Source organism: Octopus bimaculoides, chromosome 3, assembly GCF_046866305.1.
Source record: "Octopus bimaculoides isolate indiv1 chromosome 3, ASM4686630v1, whole genome shotgun sequence".
Taxonomy (NCBI): Eukaryota; Metazoa; Mollusca; class Cephalopoda; order Octopoda; family Octopodidae; genus Octopus; species Octopus bimaculoides.
The window spans coordinates 2954419-2967272 of record NC_142930.1 but is presented as its reverse complement, the minus strand read 5'-3'; the positions used below and the strand labels follow the sequence as shown (position 1 = coordinate 2967272).

General features: G+C 38.4%; 1 protein-coding gene and 1 long non-coding RNA gene across 2 annotated transcripts in view; one reads left to right on the top strand and one right to left on the bottom strand.

Moving 5' to 3' along the window:
* LOC149136431 (uncharacterized) overlaps positions 1-10880 on the top strand; it is a 157896-nt gene extending 147016 nt beyond the window's left edge. Inside the window, exon 2 of the long non-coding RNA XR_016240967.1 lies at positions 7840-10880. This is a non-coding gene — a long non-coding RNA (uncharacterized LOC149136431). The remainder of the gene's footprint in view (positions 1-7839) is intronic.
* Positions 1-12854, bottom strand: part of LOC106880257 (neuroglobin) — a 127773-nt gene that overhangs the window by 72470 nt on the left and 42449 nt on the right. The window lies entirely within an intron of this gene.

Below are 12854 nucleotides of genomic sequence, written 5' to 3'. Positions count from 1 at the left end.
TGCTTTCCACGTGCCACCGGCACATGTGCCGGTAAGGCGTCGCTGGCAACGATCACGCTCGAATGGTGCTTTTTACGTGCCACCGTGGCCCTGGTAACGATCAAGCTCGGATGTGCCTTTAACGTTCCACTGGCATGAGTGCCAATCAAGCGGTACTGTCATCGGCCACGTCAGCGAGTTTGATTTCACTTGCCTCAGTAGGTCTTCGCAAGCAAAGTTTATTGCCCAATGAATGAGGAGTACTCATAAGAGAGAGAGAGAGAAAGAGAGAGGAGTGCTGAACTGAAAGGTTCCTAGCTTTAAGTGTATCGCGAAAGGTCTGGCTGGAGGACCAAACTTTCGCGTTTTTTGCAGGGCTTAGAAAACTGAATGACCACTGCAATAAATGTGTCAATCCACGAAGGGAATATATTGAATAAAATCATAACTGATCCTCCTATATTTTCTTTCACTCAAAGCCAGGAAATTTTCTACACCCCTCGTGTGTGTGTATAAGACACAGGCATGGCTGTGTGGTAAGAAGTTTGCTTCCTAACCACATGGTTCTGGGTTCAGTCCCATATGTATGACAACTTTGGGCAAGTTTCCTTCACTCTACTTTCGGGCCTAGAAAAGGTTTTGTGAGTGGATTTGGTAGATGGAAACTGAAATAATCCTGTCATATATATATGCTGTCGCTCGATAGGGCTGGAATCATCTCAGGTTTCCGGTCCCAAAGGCGTCATCGTGCTTAGAGCCAGCCAGATCTACCAGCCCACAACTGCTGCGTCAATCGAGACTAAAGTCCTGATAGGAATGATCTGGTGGGAGGCGGATGACATGTCCGTACCACCGCATGCGGTGTTTTTCGATGTCATTTCCAGACCTTCACAGTCTCATTTTCCAGAATTAAATTAATTTGACATCAGAATGCGTTGGTTGGATTCATGTAGGCTTTTCTTTCTTTTCTACTCTAGGCACAAGTCCCGTCGTATAGACTTTTCTGCCAGATGTTTATAATAATAGACTTCTACGTCGGCAGTTATGTGTCAATTTGTTTTGTTGTGATTAATTTCTTGACCGTTAGATAGACAGATATATTTCCAATCATTTGAAAGGCATGGTAATCACATTTCTAATTTTGCCTGCCTTTAAAATCAATAGCATTGATTACTCATTGATTATAGATCTAATCCGTAAAAGTCAAGCAATTAACTCGATTCATTGCAGGGACACGAGATGAAATTTGTTTTTTCCGTCTGTTAAAAATATTTTACTTAAAATTAAATCCCGATATTCTGAATAATTCTCATAACGTGTAACAGCAAAGAATTCCTGAATAATTAAAACAATTAATGCAAAATTTTAATAAATCTGCTGTAAGTGCTGCTTTCTCTCTTTCTTTTAATTAAAAATAACAGGTCGTCAAATTGGTCTTCAACCGCCTGTATTAATTTGTAGTCTGATTGAAATTAATTTAGCGAAGGGATGGAAGAATGTATGAAGGAAGAATCTATGAATGATTAGACGTTTAAGTTTAATAACAAAATTAAATGATTTGTTAATGAAGTCTAGCGTTACGAGAGAGTACCCTTTATTGGAGCGTGTTATTTTCTGAGTGTACCCAGTAGACTGAAAGATGGGGAAAGGAAGGCAAGTGGCCTTGTGGTTAGGGCATTTCACTCCCGATCGCATGGCTGTCGTTTCGACTCCTGAAGTGGGCGATACGTTGTTTCTTGAGGAAAACACTTCATTTACATTGCTCCAGTTCACTCCGCTGTAAACCTGTGATGGACCGGCGCCCTGTGGCGAAATGCCATCCTGTTCAGAGGTAATTTTGGTCACTCACCAACCTTGGAACGGGATACTCTATGAGTGCTAAGAGGGAGAAAGAGAAGGAAACAGAGAAAGAGAGAGAATTATATCAAACTAGAAAGAGAGGAAGGGAAACAGCCTGTCCAGCAATGAGGTGGTTTATCGAAAGGCTGGCAATCTGCTATGTAAAATGACAAATTTGGAAAAAGAAGGGAAAAAGGATAACACCAACAAAAATATGTAATAGTGTCTATTATCTCTCCACAGCCCCGATTGTCTTATCAACCTGCTTTGTCTTCTGACATGTTTCTCCATTATTTGTTATTTATTTTTGTGTCTTGTCTCCCCCTTTTTGTAGTTCTGGTAATTGCTCAGTATATAAATAGATTGGTTGCTTATATCTCTAGGATTGATCAAATTGATGTAGACACTTCTGATGCGAATCAAATAAAATTTGAAAATTGAATAATGTTCATCATTTTATCAATCGACGGAGAAACAGCTAAATCTACTCTGTTTATATATCTACGATAGGTTACATATGATTATATCATACCTCCACACTCTGTGTGGCCGGTCTGTAATATTAAATTAAGTATTAACATGGTATGCAAATTAGTAACTACAGGTTTCTGTATAAAAAGATTGGCTGTTCATTGCTCTAGGATCGGTGAAATTGATGGGAGACACCAATGATGAGAAGTCAATAAGATTCCAAAATCGATTACGATTGTTCATAATTGTTTCAAGCTACGGAAAAACAGCTAAATTATCATTGTTTATATTCCTAATTTATATATATATATATATATATATATATATATATACACATACATACATACATATACACGCATATATCTACACATATATACATACGCATATGCACACACACACAAACACATATATACACACATTTTTTTCTCTTACTTCCAACCAATTCATTCGGTCCATCGATACATATTACATTCCAACGAATTGTCCCACTGGAAACATCAGATTCTTACCTCGCGGTAAACCAATTTATTCCACTTTATATTCCCTAATTTCCGTTGCAGACTATCAACGGTTTCCTTATATCTCACTGTTTACTTTATAAATTGCGCTCTCAGTTTACAAGATGGCCGCTGCCGTATGAGATTTCATTGTAAGTGTTTGCCTTAGCAACAGCCAGCTGATGCATGTGTGCTGTTTTATCTGATCCGCTAAATTGCACCAAACACAGATATTAACTGTAATTTTTCACATGGAAGCATAGCATTAACAACTTCCTCTGCGGCTTATTATCAGAACTATTAAAATCAGAAATAGTATCGGGAACGAGTTTTATTAAGTGGCAAACAACCGTTATGCATTTCAAAACGTGTTTCGTGATTACTAACATCACTATGATGATGATCATGATGATAATAATGATGATCGTCCTCACTACGACGACGACGACGACAACATTACTTTTATCCAGTTTTGGCACAAGGCCAGCAATTCTGAGCAGAACGGACAAGTTGATTTATCGACCTTAGTACTTGACTGGAACTTTATTTTATCGTCCCCTCGAAAGGATGAGAGGCAAGGCTGACCTTGGCTGGATTTGAACTCAAAAGGAAAAGAGCCACAAGAAATGCCTCTAAGCGTTTTGTCCAAAGCGCTAACGGTTCTGCTGCAACAACAACGATAACAATAACAATTATTATTATTATTATTATTATTATTATCTTCAGGCGGCGAGCTGGAAAAGTCGTTAGCACGCCGGGCGAAATGCTTAGCGGTATTTCGCCCATCTCTACGATCTGAGTTCAAGGTCCACCGAAGTCGACTTTACCTTTCATCCTTTCGAGATCGATAAATTAAGTATCAGTTGAATACTGGGGATCGATGTAATCGACTGGCCCCCTCCCATCAAAATTTCTGCAATTGTGGCAAAATTTGAAGCCATTATTATTATTATCATTATTATTATATTTTTATAAAGGCGGCGATCTTGCAGAATCGTCTTTACGTTGGGAGTTTAGATTCCACGGAAGCCAACTTTGCCTTTCATCCTTTCGGTGTTCATAAAGTAGTAGTCAAGTACTGCGGTCGACGTAATCGACTTGCCCGCTCTGCTCAAACTGCTGGCACTGTGCCAAAATTAGAAAGAAACAAAGATTATCACCCTTCTTCCTCTGTATGAATGGTTAACCACATAAAACGCTCACTTGAAGTGCAAACGATATAAGTAGCACAAAATGCCAAGATAAACCACATCCCTTGAGTATGTCCAGTTCTTTTAAAGTCACAATATATCCACAGAAGCGATAGAGTCAGCAGCCATGTTCACTGGAGAATATGTCGAAACGCCGAAAGCGAAAACTGAGAAAGAGTAGCGCTAATTTGTCTCAAACAAGACATATTGGGACATGGATGAAAGAAACTTGAACATACTCGTGCAGACTGACATAGAAACCATGTCCACATAATTATCGAAAGGAGGAAAGAAAATCGCAGGGCTCTAAAACACATGCCTAAAACATCGCTTGAGAAGGAGTTTGAAAACTTAAAGTAGAAATATCTTAAAATGGAAACAAACAAGATGTGAATAAAAGTGAATATTAAGAGGATCACAATATTGGTAATGGCTCCGGTAAAAAAGATTATGGACAAATACATAAAGTATATCATAGTTTACAATTCTTTACATAGTCCAATAAATAAAGAATTTGTCAGAAAACCCAACGTGAAACGACTCATGCAGCGGACACAATGCGTCATTAATACTATTAAGTCATCCCTTAAATAATGCGGTTATTTATAAATCTTTTATTTTTCTAAATTAAGATAAAGTTCTTTTTTAATCCAAAATATACTCTCCTCCATTTTCTATAATGCTCTTCCATCTATCTGGTAAACTTGCAAGGCCATCTTTTCTAAAATTCACTTGTCCGTGACAAAAAAATACTCTTCCAGTACTGTTCTGACCTCGACAACAGAACTCATATTTTTTTCCGTCCAAATGATTTTGAAGACTGCGGAATAAATGATAATCAGATGGAACAATGTCCGGCGAATATGGTGGGTGGGGTATCGTTTCCCATTCAAACTGCTCCAGCTTTCCGAATGACATCCTCGCTCTATGTAACCGAGCATTATTCTCATGGAAGAACACCTTTCGTCGTGAAACCAAAGATGGTTGCTTTTCCTCTAATGCTGATTAAAGCCACTCAAGCTGCTCACAGTAGATCTCCTTTGTTATTGTTTGGTTTGCATTTAAAAGTTCTAAGTAGATTAAACCTTTTATATTCCACCAAACAGATAACAACACCTTACGTGGGGGAAAACCTTCTGTAACCTGGGGTGCCAGTGTTTCTTCTTTTCCTACCCACTGTCTTCGGCGCTTGACATTTTAATAGAGAACCCATTTCTCGTCTCCGATCACTCTTCGGTCCCAAAAAGGTTCATTCGTGAGACGACAGCAAAGAAGAGCACATATTCACTCTGTGCCTGATGAGACTTGGAAAGTTTGTGAGGAACCCATTGACCAAATTTGCTGACTTTTCCGATGGCACACAGGTGTCGGTAAATGGTCGAATGACCAAATCCAAGCTTCTCTGCTAGTTCCTCAACAGTTACAATAGGATTTTGTTCCACCAGGGTTTGCAGGATGTTCTTGTCGAGCTCTACATATCTCCGGGATGAGGAACGTCTTCTCGGCTGTAGTTTCCAGCTCCGAATTTCTGGAACCATCGTTGACACTGGTTTACGCTCATTGTCCCATCTCCATACAATGCATTAATATCCCTCGCACTTTCCGTCATATTCTTGTTTTCATTGGACTCATAACGCAAAATACGCCGAATATGCTCCTTTGTCACTTCCATCATAGCTTTGATAATATAACTATTAAAATCGAACCACACTCTTCCAAACTTGCACTAAGAATAAGTACAAGGCAAATTGCTACCTGCTTTTATAGCAAGTTGATGCTGTCCCCCTCCGGCTCTTAGTTCAGGCAATTGAAAAAACCGCATTATTTATGGGATAGCCCAATACAACTCAACAACAGTTCACCAGCACAGTCACTGCATGACCACCGGGAGCAGAATTAAGCACACGAAAGTTCAATCTGACTGATTTGCTATCAGCAACAGGCACCACACAGTGAGGGATGACAATTCCATTGTTTATACACAGGCCCATATAAGTGATATCTGAATAAGTATGTATGCCTGTGAGTAAATACGGTGGCCATTTTAGCCTCATATGAGCGTATCAGGTGGACTAAACAGCAGTCTACTTAATGAGTAGCAAATAGTTTATATGATATTCATTTTGGATTCTGTATAATAGAATATGTATGTTATCAGTGAACTGCTAACAAGTTTGAACGCAAACTGCTGCAGTTTTATTAACAAAACTCTCAGCAGGTAAAGAGAAAACAGCACCCCACAGGGTGTCTTTATGTCTACGTTCATTTACCAAATACACACAAATATATATATATATATATATATATATATATATATAGGGGAGAATGTGCGAAAAAAAAAAACAATAACAGACGAGTATATGAATGTTTATATACAGGGGTTGGATAAAATAATGGAAACAGCTAGCATCAGACTATCATAATTTTGAAATATCTATAAAATCGTCAAAAGCTTGTTTGTTTTTATGTTATTTTTATTTATTATTAGTGTTGCGCAATATGTTTTGCTTAAAATTGCTGCTTCTTTTCAGATATCAGCAGAAAAAAGGTAATTAAAATTCATTAAAATGACAGATCTATCGGACTTTCAAGAAGGTCAAATAGTTGGTGCTCGTATGGCAGGCGCTAGCGTAACGAAAACAGCTGAAATGTTTGGTCTATCAAATAGTACTGTCTCGAAAGTAATGATAGCCTTTAAGAAAGAGGGAAAAGCCTCCTCGTCGAAACAAAACTCCGGAAGAAAACCAAAACTTTCAGATAGGGACCGTCGGACTCTTATGCGAATTGTTAGAAAGGATCACAAAAGTACAGCTCCCAAAATTCCTGCAGGGCTTAATGACCACCTCGAGAACCCAAAAACTATTCGCCGGGTGCTGCACAAAGCCAGATTTCACAGGAGGGCTGCAATCAGAAAACCACTACTTTCAAAAACAAATGTTGTAAAGCATTTAGAGTGGAATAAAAACATACAGAATTGGTCCCTAGAGCAGTGGAAGAATGTTATTTTCTCAGACGAGTCATCCTTTACCTTATTTCCGACCACTGGCCAAGTATTCGTGTAGAGACAGCCAAAAGAAGCATTTGACCCAGACTGCCTTCTTCTAACTGTTAAACATGGAGGAGGATCTGTGATGATCTGAAGGAACTATATCTTGGAAATCCGCCGTCTCAATGGATTCCCTTCATGGCAGAATTAATAGTCAAGACTATTTAAGCATTTTATCTCATCAAATTCATCCTATGGTTGCGGAACTGTTTCCAGAGGGAAATGCAATCTTTCAAGATAATAATGCATCAACTCACACAGCTAAAGTTGTTACTGAATAGCACGAGGAACATTCTAGTGAAGTTGAACATCTTATCTGGCCACCACATTAGCCAGATCTCAATATTATTGAACATTTATGGTGCATTTTAGAAAAACAAGTAAGGAATAGATATCCTCCACCATCATCACTACAAGATCTGGAGACCGTTTAGCTTAAGAATGAACAAAAATTCCTTTGGAAACAATTCAAACTTTGAGTCCATACCGCATAGAATTCAAGCTGTTATTACTGCCAAGACGGTCCTACACCATATTAAAATAAATTTGTTTGAAATTTTAAGGTGTTTCCATTATTTTGTCCAACTCCTGTATGTATTATATATATATATATATATATATATATATATATATATATATATAAACACACACACACACACAAAGAAATCTGTTAGATATATATATAGACATGCACACACATTACATACTCTCATGCATACACATCTTGTACCATCTGTATGTGGTATCTCGTGTATAGATCCAAACACACTCACACACACGTTCTGGATAAATTTTATGACTTTTATTTTTTTTTCAGAGACAGTGGAACAGCCAACAGCGTCGGGGAGCATAAGGATCAAAGTTGTAGCTTAGAAGAAAGTCGCTTACTTGGCGGATTGGAAGCCATCTGAATATTTGAAAAGAGTTAACTCTATCCAGAGAATTGAGGTCGGGTATCAAAATGGCGACATAATGATCGCAGCGGAATACTTTGTAGACACTGTAAAGGCTGGAAGATATGACATGGACAGCTGCAACAGAAACTACGAAGCCGTGGCCAGAAGGACGGGTAGAGAGAGAGACAGAGAGAGAGATAAAGCGAGAGAGAGAGAGAGAGTGAGAGAGAGAAAGCGAGAGTGAGAGAGAAAGGGAAACAGAAAGCGAGAGAGAGAAATCGAGAGAGCGAAAGAGAGTGAGAAAAAGAAAGAGAGTGAGAGTGTGTGTGATAGAAAGAGAAAGAGATATATTCCTCTATTTTCTTATTTCTTTAATTATCTTTGTATTGTGTGGACTCAACACACACTGAGTTCTAACATCAGGTTATTAGTATCGCTAAGCCCAAGCGAAAATGTTATACATACATACATACATACACACATATGTATTTATGTGTGTGTGTGTGTGTGCGTGCATAATTTTTTGGTATGCATATCATAAAAAGGGAAGAAGTATATATATATATATATATATATACATACATACATAAGAGCCTGTGCGTAAGTATCGGAAGAGGATATGTCTTTAGTTCCTCACCTCTTCAACTCGTCCGATATGTTGTTGCACATATATGTGTGTATATATATACGCATATATATATATATACACACACACACACACACATACCTACATACATATACAAACACACATAAATATAGACACGCATACACACACATATGTATTCACCTGTGTTTCGATAAGCATCTCATGTATCAGTGTATATATGTTTCGTATGTGTTTGTGTTCATACACACACGCACGCACACGCGCACGCGCGCGCGCATTGCAAATAAATGAAATATAAATAAAGCAGTATGTGAATAGTCTACATAAATATTTCCAACCAGGTTACTTACATACATTTCTTTTCTAATGAATTCTACTCTATCTGAAGTATCCTACAATAACACGATTCTGGCACTTAAGCCTGGATCTCAAGTGATGCAGCTTAATAAATTATGTTTTAGGCTATCGACGATAGTTAAAATATTTCATATCGGATTATTTTAGAAATGGAATTTCTGAAACGTTAAATGTAACTTCGGATGCAAAATGTAAGAGAGCCAATGATAATGTCTTCTCGAATGCATTTGTTAGCATTCTCATCGGTATTGTATTTAGAGAGGCCGAATTAAACAATACCGTGATACTTTCTCCATGAGTACGTTAGTGTATATATTTGTGTATGTATGTGTGTCTATATAGATTGTGCAATTAGTCAATGTAATTTTTGACACTTGTGTGTTGCTTTGTTGGCATAAGAACCGCACTTGTTCTGTACTCTGCTAATGTGTGATTCGATTCCCGGAGAGAAAAATTTCTGGGTTTTTGTTCGCACCCGTCAAAGGATGTTTTAACTGATATATAAAGGGCAGTGGGCTGACAGAATCGTTAACACGCCGAACAAAATACTAAGCAGCATGTCTTCCTGGTTGACGTTCCGTGTTCGAATTTGCCCTCCATAATATCTTTGTCGTTAAAATAAGTACCAGTTGAAAACTAGAGTCGATCTAATCGACTTGTCCCTCTCCTGAAATTGCTGGTCTTGTGCAAGAATTAGAACGAAATTATAATTGTAATTGCCTTATCGCAGCTCCGTCAAGTACCTCTCTACTGCTGAGGCGGATCAATATTAATAAAAACCATTGGTGAATCAAACCGCCGTTGGAAAGGTTACTTCAAAGACTCTAAATGGAAACCTCAAAGATGATGGAATTTTCAATGAGGTCAACCTGGTGTATATTTTTCGACTTCTCTACGACGCACCAACCGTTTACGATGTCCAATAGTTCGAGCAACAAATGTCAAACTAGTATGTCTGGTTGTCATGTCTATTATATTTTAAGGAACGCAAATATAACTAAGCTGACCGTCACACATATCTTTTAACTTTTACTTGTTTCAGTCTTTGGTCAGAAACTGTGACGAGGCACCCACCTTGTAACTGCTTGCTCATGGAATTAAGCCGCAAGTGGTTAAGCCCTCCAGAAACACGCTTAGCCTAAGTATAGTTCTCGGAGACATTCAGCAAGGCACAGAGTGCAGCATGGCTGGCCCTTTGTATTGCAGGTATAACTCCTTTGTGCCAGCTGAGTGGACTGGAGCAATCTTTCTATAATTCTGAGGTGTTACATTATCCCTTAAAATTGTCAATATATTCACCATCATCATCATCGGTAGAATCAGCATCATCGTTTTCATCATTATCTGGTTTAGCACCATCACGCGATCGTTTGGTGCAATTAATCATTCTTGTAAGTAATCGGGGAGGCACTTCTAGCTGTGGGTACTTTCTTATCACCAGTTACGGGCAATTAAAAAGCGCAATGGGTACTTTTACTTTAGCCTTAAGAAAAGTAATCGTCTTTATCATTATCATCGCCATTGTCCACATGTTTTTCACTTCTTCTCTCCTCGCTTTAGATTATCTCTAATCAAATTAAATGTTATTACGTCACAGATAATCAATTAGTTGCTTTCTTCAGAGAAGCTGATGAAGGCACCTAAACTCAAAACTTCGAGATCACTCTCAACATTTCCCACCGTCTTAAATATATGCTAAGTCATTGCCTTATGTGTGTTTAGTGGTTTCTTGTTGAATTATTTTGTTCCGGAATTTATGTTCACTCTCCACTCTTTTGTATTCGTACTTTTATACAGCTGTGTTGTTTGGATGTAAGAACATCGTATTGGGCATTATACCAACCAACTACAACAAATAGAATTGGAAGCAGTTTGGCAAGCACCGTTTACTCTAGAACTGCACATTCATTAAATTTATTTTTGGTTTAGATACGTTTTATTTTATGTGTTTTCTTTAATCGCTTAAATTCCGGCAATGTAGCGAAAGAACTAACAGGAGAGATTTATAAAGAATGCAAGATGGAGTCGGAGACGGGGAACGCAAGAGAGACATAGGGAGAAAGGTATATATATATATATATATATATATATATACACACAGAAAGAGAGATAGAAGGGGAGAAGGAAAAAGTGAGAGGTGGTATAAAAGTGTAGAAGCTGTTTGGAGATAAACAGTAGAAATAAAATGAAGGGAGTTACAGGAGGAAATAAAAGAATCAAGGAATTACTAAACAGATCCCTGAAATCGCACTCTACCATCATATATTTGTATGAGCTGAGGCTGAAGACCTCTACATCATAGCTAGATGAAGTAGAAATAACAACCAACTATCCCTCAATGAGGGAGCCGTCTGCGTGATAGCTAGACGTAATAGAAATAAGTCAAATATCTCTGAAATCACATTCTATCGTTTTGGAGACGAGATGAAGAGGACAATGATACAAAGAATGACAGGTCGGTCATAGCTGGATCAATCTGTTAGATTGACCTAGGGTTAAACAACAAAGAGATGTTATTCGTGAGAAAAGAGAATTAGAAGAGAGAAATCAGATTTGATGTTTAGAATGTAACTTGAAAAGAGTTTTGTTTTTGTTTTTGTTTTTTTTTCAAAGACCTTTCAGACTCATAGTGTTGGCAGCATCACTTTGGTTAGTGCACGTCACACCGTATGGAGCATGGGCCCGGTTTCGCCATTTCTCTGGCGTTTCCATTCCTCCCTGGACAGGACGCCAGTCTATGGCAGGGTTAGTCGTTTTTGACATCCGAGTAGACTGGAGCAATGTGAAAGGAAGTGTTTTGCTCAAGAACACAACTCCCGCTCCAGGAAGCGAAACTACAATTTTAGGATCACAAGCCCCCAACGCCTTAACCACTACACCACGTATCTTCACTGATAACTCTACCTTGATAACTTAAATTTAACACTAGCTGGTTGTGTGGTAAGAAGCTTACTTCCCAACCACATGGTTCCGGGTCTAGTCCCACTGCGTGGCACCTTCGGCAAGTGTCTTCTACTATAGCCTCGGGCCGACCAAAGCCTTGTGAATGGATTTGGTAGACGGAAGCTGAAATAATTTAATGATATTGTGTATCGAGGATGCAGCTCATACAGGCATATTTTAATGGCACAGAAAGATATGATTATAGAGGATCCGAAACAAAAACAAATCTTGACACATCTATACAAACAAATAAGAAATCCCGAGGTTAAGTCTCTGTGCTGGCAGAAAAAGAAATTCTTATCACCGTCGGTTAAGATGCAGATAAGACAACCTCTCTGGTTATAGGTCTTTCAGCGCCAATCTTCTGGCCATAATAGTAATTTCTCCAACTGTTATATTTGCAGAGTTCTCAAATCCTAATTGGTAATAATGAACACACTGTAGTTTCTCAGCTGACTATTTCCATCCAATGGCCCTCTACATATGTGGTGTTCCTTATCACCCGGCACCAAGCGCCACTCAATCTTTTTTTTTCCCCATCTGAACGTAGGAAATAAATGCTGAGAAAAGACGGAAGAAAAGCGTGTGAGATCGTTTAACGTCGATGTCGTTAACGAATGAAATTAAAGTCGAAAGGAAGTAGTTTACCGGAATCAGAACTGTTTTGCAGTCTTGTTTATTATATTAGTCCACGTCCGACGAATGAAAGAGGGCTGACAAAATCTGCGCGGATGCCTATTGCATAGATTGTCTCTGTAATTGAAACGGTTTGTCATGTCAAATATTGTGTCATTTTTCTGTAGAGGTTTAAAGGAACGATACAATCGTCTGTGGAATACTTGACAACTCAAACGATAATAGCATTAAGAATTTCTCTTCTTTGTTATCAAAATGGGTGGAGAAAAGAACGAGTTTATTAAAGTGAAACTTTATTTTCAGCAGTGAATGATTGTATATTTTGGTGGATGATACAATGAAGGAGACAGCAAAATATGTGAAGTTACTTAGTTTGCATTCTGCCGTGTTGAC